Genomic DNA, 15,273 nt, shown 5'->3' on the forward strand with positions numbered 1-15,273 from the left:
AAGAAAATAGGTCATCTACTTGTCCTCTTGTATTTTTTTGTTCATTCACTGAGTACTTCAGCCAAGTTCTGTTGACAGACTGAAATGTGGCTTACACTGCTTACAGATGTGATGTTAGGTTTGGATACTATGTTGAAATACTTGGAATTATTTATTTTTTAAAAGCGAGATTCCCTGCAGTTTAGATATGACTTTAGGATCTGAAGAAGACAAAATTATGCCTTGTTACAGCATTTAGTGATGTGTTGCTGATAGAACCAACACTTGATAAATGTTTTCTTTTTGGTGAACAAAACTGTAAGCAAGATCCTGGTCAAGAATTTGGGGTTAGCTGAGAGTCTACCTTTTAATAAATAGAGGGACGGTGCTTGTGGGCCAGGAGAGATCAAAAGGCTTCCACAAGAACTTGGTCGATTTCAATTGTCCTGGCCATGCTACAAACTGAACCCATTTTTGTCTGCTCTGTGCTAGAATTTAACTTGGATTCCAGATTTTTCCCTTGGCTATGTCCTTTTACTTGGACAAGATAATCTCCTCTCTCTCTGTCTCTGTCTCTGTCTCTTTCATCTCTGTCTCTGTCTCTCTGCCTCTCTTTCTCTCTGTCTCTCTGTCTCTCTGCACCTCTCTCTTTCTCTTTCTCTGTCTCTCTGTGTCTCTCTGCCTCTCTGTCTCTCTCTGTCTCTGTCTCTGTGTCTGTCTGTCTGTCTGTGTCTCTGTCTGTCTGTCTCTGTCTCTCTGTGTCTCTCTCTGCCTGTCTCTGTCTTTCTGTCTCTCTCTCTGTCTCTCTCTCTGCCTCTCTCTCTCTCTGTCTCTCTCTCTCTGTCTCTCTCTCTCTGTCTCTCTGTCTCTGTCTCTGTCTCTCTCTGTCTCTCTCTCTCTGTCTCTCTCTCTGTCTGTCTCTGTCTCTGTCTCTGTCTCTGTCTCTGTCTCTGTCTCTCTCTCTCTCTCTCTCTCTCTCTCTCTCTCTCTCTCTTTCAATGTTTACATTGCTCCCAGCAACTCCATTGCATTAGTGGTAAGGAATACTTTCTCTCTCTTTCTCTCTCCTTAAGCAATTGGACATGGATAGAGTGCTCTACCTGGTAACAGGAAGATATGAATTCAAATTTGGCCTCAGACACAAATTCTGTGACCCCAGATAGTCATTTAATCTCTGTTTGACTAAGTTTCCTCAACTAGGGATAATAATAGTACCTATCTCGAAGGACTGTTACAAAGATTAATTGAGTTAAGATTTACTTAGCACAATGCCAGGCACATAGTAGAATCTGTATCAATGCTTATTCTCTCCCTCCACCTCCCTCACTACAGGATTAACTTTGGTAACACTCCACAGATTCTTCAAAATGTCTAACACTCCTTCATCACTGTTTTAGACCCTCTTAAACACCATAATGATTATAGGTATCCCCAAGCTATATTTTGAATCCATCAAGCCCTAAATTTAGGGTTGAAAAAGTTGTCTCATGTTCATTAAACATCATGAAAGAAATATGTTGGCTTAAGAACACAAATGAATATGCTAATAAATCCAGTCTCACACTTGAACCAGGCAACTCTTTAAGAAATTAGTGTCTTAATGCATGCCCTTTGATCCAGCAATACCACTACTAGGTTTGTACCCCAAAGAGATTATTTAAAAAGGGTTGTACAAAAATATTCATAGCTGCCCTCTTTGTAGTGGCAAAAAATTGGAAAAGGAGGGAGTGTCCCCTGATTGGGGAATGATTGAACAAATTGTGGTATCTGATGGTGATGGAATACTATTATGCTCTAAGGAATGATGAACTGCCTGATTTCTATATGAACTGGAAAGATCTCCATGAACTGATGTGGAGTGAAATGAACAGAACCAAGAGAACATTGTACACAGAGACTGAAACACTGTGGAATGATCAAATGTAATCAACTTTGCTACTAATACCAATGCAATGATCCAGGAGAACCCTGAGGGACTTGCAAAAAAGAATGTTATCCACATCAAGAGAAAAAAGATCTGTGGGAGTAGAAACATAGAAAAAAAGCATATGATTTGTCACTTGTATATATGGGTATATGATTTGAGGTTTTGGTTTTAAAAGATTACTCTTTATGGAAATAAGTATCAAGTGATAACATGTGTATAACTCAGTGGAATTGCTTGTCAGCTCCAGGAATGGGGAGGGAAGAAGGAAGGGAGACAACAAGAATAATGTAGCCTTTGGAAAATATTTTTAAAATTTTTAAAATTAAAAATTAAAAAAAAGGAAATGAGTATCTTAGCCTCTCTTGGACTCTTTTGCATCACAAATAAACTCTAGATAGTCGCCTTGGAGGCAGTTCAAAAAACAAAACTCACATTCCTATACTAGACTCCTTCTTACTCCAATAAAAAATATCAAACAAAAAACCAAAACACAGAGACACTCATAGACACAGAGAGAAAAGTGGGCTGCCACCAGGAGAAATATAACAGGCTGTTTCTTAAAAAGAGATGGAAAAAAAATAAAACTGTTTAAATCTTAATAAACCATTATTAACACATATAAAACCCAGTGGAATTGCATGCTGGCTATGGGAGGGGGAAGGAGAAGAGGAGGGAATGAATATGAATCATGTAACCATGGAAAATTTTTCATAATTAATCAATAAAATAAAAATAAATTAAAAAAATAAAAAATAATAAACTATTATCAAAGAGTCTATTTCGTAAAGTTGTTCAATTGCTTCAGTTGTGTCTGGTGCTTTGTGACTTTTTTGGGGTTTTCCTGGCAAAGGTACTGGAGTGGCTCACCATTTCTTTCTCTGGCTCATATTACAGATGAGGAAATGACACAAACCAGAATTAAGTGACTTGTTCAAGTTCACACAACTAGAAAGTATCCAAGGCCAGATTTGAACTCAGGAAGTTGAGTCTTGCTGATTCCAGGCCCCTTGCTCTATTCACCAACATGTAAGGAAGAAAAATAATCCAATTCCATCAAATGACTGATTTACTCAGGAAGCTGTAACCTAACAGCTAAATAAGGAAATTACAAAAGTCACATATGGTTTGAAATTGCTCATCTAGTATTATTTACTGGTTTCACAGAAAGTAGGAAAGATGATTCTGGGAAAGCTGCTGCTCCCTTTATATCAGACCTTTTCTGTTTAGGAACCTTCTTCCTCCATGTTTATGGACAGAGCTCTCATTTCTTTCACCATCCTGGCACTGATGACAAAAAAAGGAGTGAGTCTAAGAATTCGCCCTGCTTAAGAGTTGTTTTCTATGGTACTTTTTATTTATAAGACAGTTTCCCTAGGTGTTTTTTTTAATGTGATACTTTGATAAGAAATACTGAACTCAACTGAGAATTACCACTACAATGATCTGGTGAACCACGAAATGAACCTCAATACTTTTATTTAATTTTTTTAAAAATTAAATCAGGGCAGCTAGGTAGCAAAAGGCCTGGAGTCAGGAGGATCTTGGTTCAGATCTCTCCCTCAAATACTTCCTAGCTATGTAACTTGGGCAAGTTACTTAACCTCAGTTGCCTAGTCTTTGCCATTCTTCTGCCTTGGAATTGATATTGGAAACGATTCTAAGACATAAAATGAGGAGTTTTAAAAATATATATTAAACAAAAAAAGGGGGAAACAGTGAACTAGTTTGAATTGAAATCAAACACATTTTTTTTAAAAAACTGGTATGAAATTAACTCAGATTACTTCTGTGATCAACAAACATAGGAAGTTGGAATGGTAACAAGATCTTGGTGAGTCTTGGGCAAAGTCTGAAGGGTATAACCCCACGTCCACCCCTATATCCCCAAGTCCCAGCATTTCATCATTTTCCCCTGTGTGTTATTGTATACTAGTATCTTTGACCTATCACTGTAACATGCTATATTTATTACAAAATACATATCATTTGCAAAACAGAAAAGAATTTTGTGGCACCCATTTATTTTAATTCATTTTTTTCGAAGTTAAAAAATTTCATCTCTTTTCATCCTGGCAATGGCCTGCTATTTTTTGTCCCTACTCCTGGTTTAGTACGTGGTCCTTGCTTTCCTCTGGCTCACATGGAACAGAGCACACAGTCTTAGAAGGCAACTGAGGCCTCAGAGGCTACTAAGACTTACCTCCATCTGAGGATGAATATTCTCTATAATACCACCCCCAAGTGATACTTGTTTCTACTTGAATACTTCTAGGAATGGGAAAACCACTACTTTTAAGACAGTCCATTCCACTTTTAGGCTGCTCTAACTGTTAAGGCATTTTACCTTATAGCAAGCTTACATCTGCCTCTCTACCATTTGTACTCATTGCCCCTACTTTGGCTCAGAATTGGTTGGGTGATTTTAAACACCTAGCTGCCAGGCCACATACAACCCACAACATTCTTGAGTGTGCCAAACCAGATTAAAATGTAACTAGGGAATATTTAACCAAATAGATGAAAAAAACAAAGCATAAAAACATGCATGGTTTTCTAAGTCAATATATGGCTCATAGGGGTCATTATGGATAATTTAGTGGCCCCTCTTTCCTTTTTCTTTTTAAACTCTTATCTTTTGTCTTAGAATTACATTGGTTACAAGGAAGGACTGGGCAATTGGGGTTAAGTGACACAGCTAGGAAGTGTATGAGGCCAGACTTAAACCAAGGATCTCCCATCTTCAGAACTGACTCTCTATCTACTAACCTACCTATCCCCATCCATTTTTCTATTTGAGTTTGACATTACTGATCTAAACCAACCCACTAACATGACACGTAGGTTGTCAGCAGTCAAAAATTCTGACATTAAAACTCTGATGCCCTTTTCAAAGAGGGAATATCTTGTTCCTGGTTGGACAATTCATTAAGTCAACTCATTTATGGGAACCCTTGGGGGTATCATTCAATGTGGCCCAATAAAAATCTATCTTGCATAGCAAAGGAATCCTTTCTGTTAGATCTGAAGAAATAAAGAGTATAGTTTATATTTATTTAGGAATTTCACCATGCTTTCAGCTATTTAAAGATATGGTCTCCAGAAATATATGCCACTTAAAAGTATGACCCACCTGTATTTCGTTAAGCTTATATTTACCAAGCATGTATTATTTGCCCACAGTAATGTGAGATCTAGTGGGGAATTTTAAAAATATGTCAGTGATGCACTGTTGACACATTTCTTGACAGTTTTGACAGATAGCAAATAACAAAACTCTATGTGCTTGGCAAGACATGCATTCCTATATACAAGAACACATAGAAGAAAGGACTAGCAAAACATGAGGCAGAGAGAGTACAAGTGTACTGGTGCAGAATAAAGAAAGAAAAGAAGTCATAAAAGAAAACAGGTTCCTGTCATTTTTCACTCTCTGGTCTGTTAATGGTGCTCAGTGACCTCTCTCCTACTAATGATACGGTTTCACCAGTGGCTTCTAGTTCAATTGGCCAGGGTCTGGTTCCTTTGAACTCCTGTCGTGTTCCACAGCTGGATTGTTCATATGACAATGTGAACTAAAGACTTCCTCTTCGAATGCCAAATGTATGCTCATCAAAATTCTATTTTATAGAGAACTTACACAAGGCAAGTGCTCACAGAAGGTCAGAAGAAGCAATATAAGGATACTCTCAAGATCTCAATGAAGAACTTAGGCATTGATTGGGATTCTTGGAAGGCATTGATTGGCACAGGACTAACCAACATGGTGGACCCACATCAAAGAAGGTGTTCTTCTCTTTGAGCAAAACAGAACTGTAATAACTTAAAAGAAATATGAGATGTACACATTTAGGGACATCTCCATCCCAGATGTTCGTATGGGCTATTTGTGCCATATGGGTAATAGATAAAGCTTATGATTTCATATTGGTCTGGTCAGCCACAGCTGAACACACTGTCCAGTGACCCTGACATACTGATGTCATTCTGGTCCTCTTTCAGTACAAAGGACAACAACTACGAGTGTGGATGTATTACTTGGAATGTGCCCATTTCAATATGGGTCATAGCTCAATCTGTTCAGTGTTTTTGAGAGAATTGGGACCCTTCAAAGAAGGCTCATTGGCAAGTGTCCACCTGTAGATCATTAGGAAGTTGTCAGGGAGTAGATAACAAAGGATAACTACTGTTGGTGAAACATGGCTTCTCACTAAGCCCAATATAATTTTTTGTCTAATGTCCTCTGAATCTATTATTTTTAAAAAAAACCCTAACTTCTGTTTTAGAATTAATAATGTTCCATGGCAGAAGAGAATTAAGGACTAGGCAATGGGGGTGAAGTGACTTGCCCATGATCACATAGCTACGAAGTGACTGAGGTCATATTTGAACCCAGGACTTCCTGTATCTGGTCTGGCTCTCAATCTACTGAGCCATTCTAAAACCTTTCTTAACATACAACATTTAATGGAAAGGTTTACTATTTTTTCAAGGCATATATCCAAAATGTTACAGGAAAAATTCCCCCAAGACTTGGCAAAACTTATGACTCCTACAAACCTTTGATGACTCATAGGAACATAAATGATACCATCAAAAAGAACCTAGCAAACATAACTAAAAATCATGAGGACTTGGACATGAAGTTCAGTAAGGACATCAGAAGTGCCCAGAAATAACCAGAAGTTTTTTCTTCATTGTTGCCTTTTATTGGCAAGGACTTTTGAAGAGAAGGGAAAGCCTAGGAAGCAAATCATTGGTTAAACACATAGTGTCTAGAAATAGGATTTAAATATCTGGATTATGGATTAAATATAGGAATGGAGGTCTCCTGGCTAGCAATGGTGTGTACCAAATAGAGGTCAATAAGAACTTATTTTCCTGGAATCTTGTACTTCTAATCAAAAGGACTTTAAAATGAAAAAAATGGGGGGTGAGGGGTGTTTTAAAAAGCTCATTGTGCTAATTTACAAATCTAGACAGCAAAGAAAGTAGCTATAGCATTAGAAAAAGATAGTAGTAGAGATGACTAGAATTTACAGGTGAGAAAATCTGAGAAAGAAGCCATCCTTAAAATCTACAAACTCAAATTTCTATGTATAGTTGTTATTCAGTTGTATCTGACTCTTTATGAACCCATTTGGGATTTTCTTGGCAAAGGTACTGGAGTGGTTTACCATTTCCTTTTACAGTAGATTAAGATAAATAGAAATTAGGTGACTTGCCCAGGGTCACACAGCTAGTAAGCGTCTGAGGTTGGATTTGAACTCAGGTCTTCCTGACTCTAGGCTTAGCATTCTATCCATTGAGTCACCTAACTGCCTTCTTTCAAATTCTATATATTATTACTCAGAAGATGAGCCTTATGCAAGGTAACAAAGATTCTAAAACAAGGAGTCAAATTTGACTTTACCTCTTAGAAGATAAAATATACTTTTGATGTGCCCAAGATGGCAGAATTATAAAAATGGGTGGAAACTGTAAAGAGAATGTAAAATTTAGAATTGATATAAGGAAAGATTTTTTTAACATAGTGCTATCCCCAAAAAGACTAGCTTGCACTAGGAGGTAATGCTTTACCTGATGATAAAGGTCTTAAAACAAAGACTGGGGGAATACTTGACTGAAATGTTGTAGAAGACAACCCTATTCTATTGCAGATAAGTCTAAATGACTGCTGATGGTTCCTTCAAACTCTAAGATTCTGTGCTTCTAGCAGAAAGCCCTTAGAAAAAGGGGGTCTTTCTTCCTCCTAAGGAACATAAAATATAACAAGAGAGACAAATATAACATATTCAAGCAACGAGAGAACAATAAAGAATATGGTATTGATGCATCCAGAAGAAAGGGAGAAATCAGCATTAGTTGGAGTAGTCAGAGAAGGTCAAATGCTTCTGACAGAATGTAGAGTTGAATCAAATGAAGCAAAAAATTTAATTGGGATAAATATAAAGACTCACACTTCAGGTCAAGAAACCAATTCTGTGGGTATAGGATTGGGCCACTTTATATAGATATAGAAAGTAGCTACCCTTGAGCTAGAACTTGAGTTGGTCATTGAAGGAAGGGTGAGATGTAAGCAAATGAAATACAGAAAAAAGAGAGTTTCAGGATGACATTGGGAGTGGATTAGGGGAGACAGAGTGACAAAATTCACCAAAGCCGAAATAAGTATGGCATAGTGGGCAGCAGGTCTTGGATCTATCTGATTAGACTGGATGATTATTTTATTTTATTTTTTTTTACTGGATGATTATTTTACCAAATAATGTTGGTTATATATGTAGGATATGGGTAGGCTGTAGAAGCTTTAAAAGGTAGGCAATAGAGTTTAGACATTAGTAGTCATAGTATCTTTGCCAAGAAAACTCCCAAATGGGTCAGATAAAGTTGGGCATGTCTGAAATGACTGAACAATAAGAACAACAAGAAGTAAGGAAGTCATTATAGGTTCTTGAGCAGAAGTTTTTTTAGAAAGAATAATTTTGGGGGCAGCTAAGTGGCTAAGTGGATGGAGAGCCAAACCAAATCCTAAGTTCAAATCTGACCTCAGACACTTCCCAGCTGTGTGACCCTGGGCAAGTCACTTAACCCCCATTTCTTAGCCCATACCACTCTTCTGCCTTGGAACCAATATCAAAATATTGATTTTAAGACAGAAGGTAAGAGTTTAAAAAAAAGAAAGAAAGAAAGAATGGATTTGAGTGGGTTCAGATTGGAGGTAGAGGGGAAGCTACCTGCTAATGCATTTTTCCATTATAACTTTGCATGTCAACCAGGCAATTCTTTATCTATGACTGAAAATCCTGGGGGTAAAGAAGAGTCATTCTCTTTCCACAGTCCAGGGCAAAATGTTGCTACATTCCCATCAAGATTAAGGAGGAGAGGAGCAATCATACAGGTTAAATAGTAAGTCTCAAATTCTATAAGTCCATACATGAATTTTCATTTCAAAGTTTGCAAGAAGGTTGTTCAGCCTTCTGTGAATTTGGATAGATCCCTTTAGTGCTGAAAAACATCCCTGGAATGTCTAAAAACAAAGTCAGCTATGTGTCACTTCCCTATTCATTTCTTCACACCTTTACAGAGTATACCTGAGCAAAAGAAAGTGGAAGTCAACATATGAAAAGGTCGGGTCATCTTGTCCTTCAGTGCTGAAACATCACTGGAGGCCAGCCTGACGTCAATTGAAAAGGTTGATAACAACCTTTCATTATTGTTTCCTGTTATTGTTTTTCTCCTACCATTTGAGCTAATCGTTTGTTTGAGCTGGCTGAATCTTTCACGTAATTTATGTACCTTTAGTTCTCTGTTTTGTCTAGGCTCTGAGGTAAGATCTATGCCTTAGGTGGGAGGAATATCTCCTCCTCACCTCTCTTTTTCAAGAGGTTTTTAGATTTGAGCTCTTAAATATACCAATAAGAAGTACTTCTTCCTCATCAGAAATTTAGATTTTTGGATTAGTAGTAAAAAATGAATGGGGTTGGAGGCAACCAGGTCCCAAGGGATAGAGAGCCAGATCTGGTGATGGGAGGTCCTGGGTTCAAATTTGATATTAGAAACTTCCCAGCTGGGTGACTCTGGGCAAGCCACTTAATCCCCATTTCCTATCCCTTAACTGCTCTTCTGTCTTAGAATCAATATTGATTGTATTGATTCTAAGACAAGGTAAGATTAAAAAAAGAATTAATGGATTGTAATATATTGAGCCATTTTAGGAAGATAACACAGGTTCTAACATTCACCTTCATGAAGACCAATTTACTTTAGAAACAGTTGCTAGATTCTTAAGTGACTGTGAAATTCTTCGTTGATTCCATTTTAAAAATTCTAATATCAACAGGAAACATCTAATCAAGCAAAAAGTGAAGTATATCTGGATTTAAGAATAAACAGGGACTGGACTCTACCAGATCTCCTTAAAAGTACACTCTTACCCAAAGATATGAAGGGTGTTATTTGCTTTCAAGAGGGATAGATCAACAAAGATTAGATTAGTAAATAGTTTTTCCCCCCAAAGACTCATCTTTCCCATATAGGCTGAGACACAGTAAGACACAGGGGAATCAACAATTATTTCTTTCTCTCTAAAAAAATTCCTTTTTTTATCCTTTATTTTCAAATAGATTAAAAGCAAGTTCCAGATGTGGCTCACCCCAGCTTGAGGATTCCACTGATTGGTATCTCTTTGTTCTCAAACAGAAAAAGGTGGATCTAGAAATCATTAACAGAGCATTTCTATAGAGGTTCCTGCTGAAATTTCTGGCTAGCCCAGAGTATTTTAAAGCCTGTTCCCCACTGAGACAAAGGAATAGGGTTGGAAATTTTAAATACATTATGACAAAACCCCTAATCATTATTCTCTATTCAGCATCCAATTCTTTTAAGACTGGGAAAGAGACATAGACACTACCTTAGAATTCAAAAGACATGTTTCTTTCATTATCAGCTAGTTCTGTCAATTAAAATCTATTTTGTCTTTAAGATTCTAACTATGATAATCATCTACCAATTGACCTATTAGATCTACATCAATAAAGCAGAAGATCCATTCATATTCTGACCATTAGTGGAAGATAAAGACAGACAATAAACAGACATAACCCATTGTATGTTTGTAGTATTTTACGACTGCGTAGTTTGTAAAGTATACTTTACAACATAGTACTTTACAACTTTACAACAAATTTTGCATGTTCTATATGCAAAGTATGTACAGAGTGTCTACATGGTAAGAACTGGTCAATTCAGTGAAGAAAAAAATCAGTTCAAACACTGAGTTTGTAGTACATGGAGATAAAACATATGCATAACAGTTTGAGTTTTAAAATTGAATTAATCAATTAGGTTTTTTTTTATCACATAGTCTAAATCACATTAATATGAGGAAAACTTGTGGGAGGCTGGGTTTTGATTTCTGTGGAAATTATTTTTAAAACATTTTAAAATCTTTTAAATTTACATTGTCTGCCTGTATCCCTCCTCCACCCTGAAAGCCATCTCTTAGAACAAAGAAACGGGGAAGAAGGAAAAGGAAGAAAAACAAGAGGAGGAGGAGGAAAAGGAAGAGAAGGAAGAAGAAGAGAAGAAAGAAGAGGAGGAGGAGTAGGAGGAAAAAAAGGAGGGGAAGGAGAAAGAGAAGGAGAAGGAGGGGAGAAGAAGAGAAGAATGGGGAGAAGGAGAAGGAGAAGAAAAAGGAGGAGGAGGAAAAGAAGAAGAAAGAAGAAGGAAAGAAGGAGGAGGAGGAGAAAGAGGAGGAGGAGGAGAAAGAAAGAAGAAGGAAGAAAGAAATTTAGCAAAACATCAATATATAGAAAAATGGATTCTGCTAAATATATTTATGCATATATATACATATATATATATACACACATATATACAGGCACATATACGTTCCATATCTGCATGCCTCCCCACCTTACTCAACTTCTACAAAGGAATGGGGTGAGATATCCTCTCATATCCCTTATTGGGGGGACAAGTATTTTTAATAACAATTTTGTGGCATTTGATTTAGATTTTTTGTGGGTTGGCACATGCTGGGTGATTAATAAATTTTGACTTATTAATGATTCTCATCTACTTCCTTATTGGTTTATACTTTGGTATTTCTTTGGATATATGGTTTAGTCTATGTGGATACTGCCTTCAGTAATATAGACTGCAACCCATGCATAACTATTCCTTCTGTGCAATTGTGATCTAAATGTTTCCATAGATATTTCACAGGGACTAGGGGAAGAGGATCCAGTGATGAGTGTACTTTTCTCTAGATCTGATATTTCACAGACAACAACAGAGTCTATAAGGTTTCTATTATTTCCCTAGTTCTTTCTTATAACTAGCTTTTCTTTTTTCCAATCCTCTATCCCTTTGATGATATCCTTTATGCCAATTATTTTGCTAAATTCTTCATTAAAAAAAACTCTTATCTTTCACCTTAGAATCAATATTATATATTGGTTCCAAGGCAGAAAAGTGGTAAGGGCTAAGAAATGGGAAGTTAAATGGCTTGCTGAGGACCACACAGCTACAAGTGTCTGAGGTCACATTTGAACCCAGAACCTTCCATCTCCAGGCCTGGCTCTCAATCTACTGAGCCACCTAGTGACCCCCTCCAAAATTCTTCATTAGCAACACCTTGCAGTCTGATGAAGAACATCATTCACCTCTCTATTGCCCTGTAGGCAATCTCAACTTTAAATCTTTGAAGTTCACAATACTCATACAGTCATAGATTTAGACCGGGAAGAGACACTAGCAGTCACCTTGACCAACTCCCTCATTTGACATTTGAGGAAACTGTCTTGGAGAAGTTAATGATTTGCCTGAGGTCACAGATATAATTATCATCAGGATTCAAACTCACTTCCTCCATTTCAAAATCTACCTCTGTGCCATCCCACTTCCTTAAATTTTCCTTGATTTGCATTCCTGACTCAGTTTCTACATCTATAAAATAAAGATAACAACAGTACCTACCACCCAGGGTTGCTATAAGGATAGACAGTATTTTAACATGTTTTGCAAACCTCAAAGTGTTATATAAATGCTAGTTGTGGTGATAGAGGAGGAAGAAGAAAAAGAACAGTAATTTTTAAGGCTGGTATATTCATCTTAAACCCTGAGGATTGTCCTAATTCTTACGTTCACTGACAAATTACATGCTAAGAACTAGGATGGCCAAATCTTCCTTTCAGGGTTCTAAGGTTGCCCTGGAGGAATCAGGAAACCTGTCTATTTCCATTAGCTTCAAACCCATGGGTGTACCTTCCATTCCTTACAACATAATCAGTTGAGAATAATTTAATTGGCAAGGCTAAGACAGATTTTAGAAAGAGGTATTGATTAAGATAGTACATTAAAACGAGTTGGTACGATCACCTCCCCACCCACCCACCCCAGAAGTCTCTGACAGACTCATACACATTCATGCAAAGTCAGGGTTGAAAGTGAACTCAGATTTGGAGAGTATGAGTCATAAAGGGATAACTCATAGCTCTCAATTATGGGGTTCCCAATAATGGGGTGCTCAAGAAGTTGCCTTTAAGCATAATAAATCTATGTTTGTCTAGCCTTGGCTACCAATACAGACATGCCACAAGCTTCTGGGACACCAACTAACACCCCCTGGGAAGATGGAATGTTCAGAATTTTCCAGACCCTTTGAAACTTGCAAAGCAGTTCTCTTGCCAAAAGGAGAATATAAAGAGAGGACCAGTCAGAGCTAATGCTGAGACTTCTCCTTCCTGTTCCTGGAAGTCCCTCCCTCAATGTAGTGCTACAAAGCCACACTTGTTCCAATTTTGCGAACTCCATCCCTTTCAACTCACTTAAAAATTTATAGATCTTCTTGCTCAGAGTCAATTTTCTCAGACTATTAGAATAAACTTTCTGGCTGTCTTTATTTCACTTGGATCCAATAACTTTCAGCCTAAAGTCTTTTGATTGATTGCTCATACTTTTTGAAAGGTATTAGAAATAAAATGATGTGAGGAAGTCTCAATCCCACCATTACACTAGAAGATAGAAAGGGATGAATTCTTGTTTTTTTCCCCTATTTGCCACAAACAGTCAAAATTAAAGATCTAATTTTCTGCACACTTCTCATGTTCATGGCAAGGCAACTTATTTGGGTTATCTCCCCAAGCAAGTTGTTATAATGCAGTCTTGAGAAGGATTTATTTCTTACCTTTGAAATCCAGGAACAGAGAAAGAACACTTGCCAAAGCACAAATAGAGCCAGGAGTTGCATTTCTTAAACCAAAAATGGGCCAATGCTTTCCCTGGGGATTTCACATTAACCAAATTCCAATTATTTATATTAAATAAATTACATTCTCTCACCCCAAGTCAAAAGAGTCTTGACACTGATTTCTCCTTCTAACTCATCAGTCTTACTATATAATAGTAAACTCACTCCAATGCTAAGCTGTGAATGACATAATTTCCTGAAAAAACAAAAATAGACAGAGCTTGCACCCGTCTGATCTGCCCTGGCCTTTGTTCTAACCAGGAAAAAAGTCTTCCTCCCACACTATTTGTTATTCTCCTCCTTATAAATTGTTATTGCCATTAGACAAGGTGATAAGGGCCACATTATTGGAATTGCTGGTACTCTTGAAATTTTATATCTGTAGTTTGGAATACTTAGGTACCTTTGCTAGCCCTCTTTTGTCCAGTCTTATAGCTTCCTTATGCACTTAGAGTCTCCCTTTTATATCTCATGGTAAAGCTGGCACTGCCACTCTTGAGGGGGTCACAATCTCTAATTAGTGTCCATCTTCCAAGAATGGCATTCTTTTTTACATATATTGTCAATTCATATATATTGACCCAATTTCTTCTTTTGGATTCCCCTAAACCCACCCTGTTCCTTTCTAGAAAGAGGTCATTTAACTGCTTAACACCAAGGCTTTCAAATATCCAGGAATAATACATTTTATTATCAATCAATCAACAATTCTTTATTGGGTGCCTGTTATATACTCAGTATTTTTGCTAGGCTTTAGGGATACAAGGCTAAAAGGGAAACTATTCTTTCCCTCAAAGACCTTACATTCCATTGAGGGAAGTGATCTGTGGATTAGTGTATGCAAAATACATATTAAAAAACACAAAGTTATTTTGTGAGAAAGGCACTAGCATCAAGGAAGGGTAGAGAGGTAGGAATCAGGAAAGACATCGTGGAGGAAGGAGATGACACTTGAACTGAGCTTTGAAAAGAGGGATTCTAAGAGGTATATTTCAGCACTCAAACTCAGGTCTCTGTGCCTTATGGCTATGAGAGTGTCAGTTAATATGTGATCCCTAAAACCCGAATAGGTTGATCCTACTGAGATGCCTTCCTGAAGATTACAAACCACAATGTATATAGTTGTTGAGTTGATTAGCTCCTTCTGGACTCTAGAATCTAGGGCGATGGAGTAGGCAAGAGACATTTCTATCATGTTGCTAGAAGTACTGGGACTGGGGTTCTCACTCACAATCTTAGAATGAGCGGGACAAAGTCTCAGAAAACTTGCAGCCATGGGCAGTATCTGAATTGGCTTTTTTGTCATTGACTCAGCTCTTGCTGGTGAACTGATTCTCTAATACCAGAATAATCTCCTTGATAATCAGCAAGTCAGAAGAGAAACTCAGAAACTTGTGTCTCGTTTCTGGTCTCATGAAACATACTTGTAAGACAATATGTTTCAAATTTTATGTAGTAATGCCACTTTGTATATTCTCCCATTTTTCATAAAATAACCTTTGACTTCAGTAGTTTCACTATTTCATGGTAGATTTACTTATATCTTCATTCAAGTTATAAAAATGAATTACTTTTTAAAAGAACACATAATTCTCTTAGCTTACATTTTGTTGGG

This window comes from Gracilinanus agilis, chromosome 3 (genome assembly GCF_016433145.1).
Source record: "Gracilinanus agilis isolate LMUSP501 chromosome 3, AgileGrace, whole genome shotgun sequence".
In the NCBI taxonomy this organism is placed as follows: domain Eukaryota; kingdom Metazoa; phylum Chordata; class Mammalia; order Didelphimorphia; family Didelphidae; genus Gracilinanus; species Gracilinanus agilis.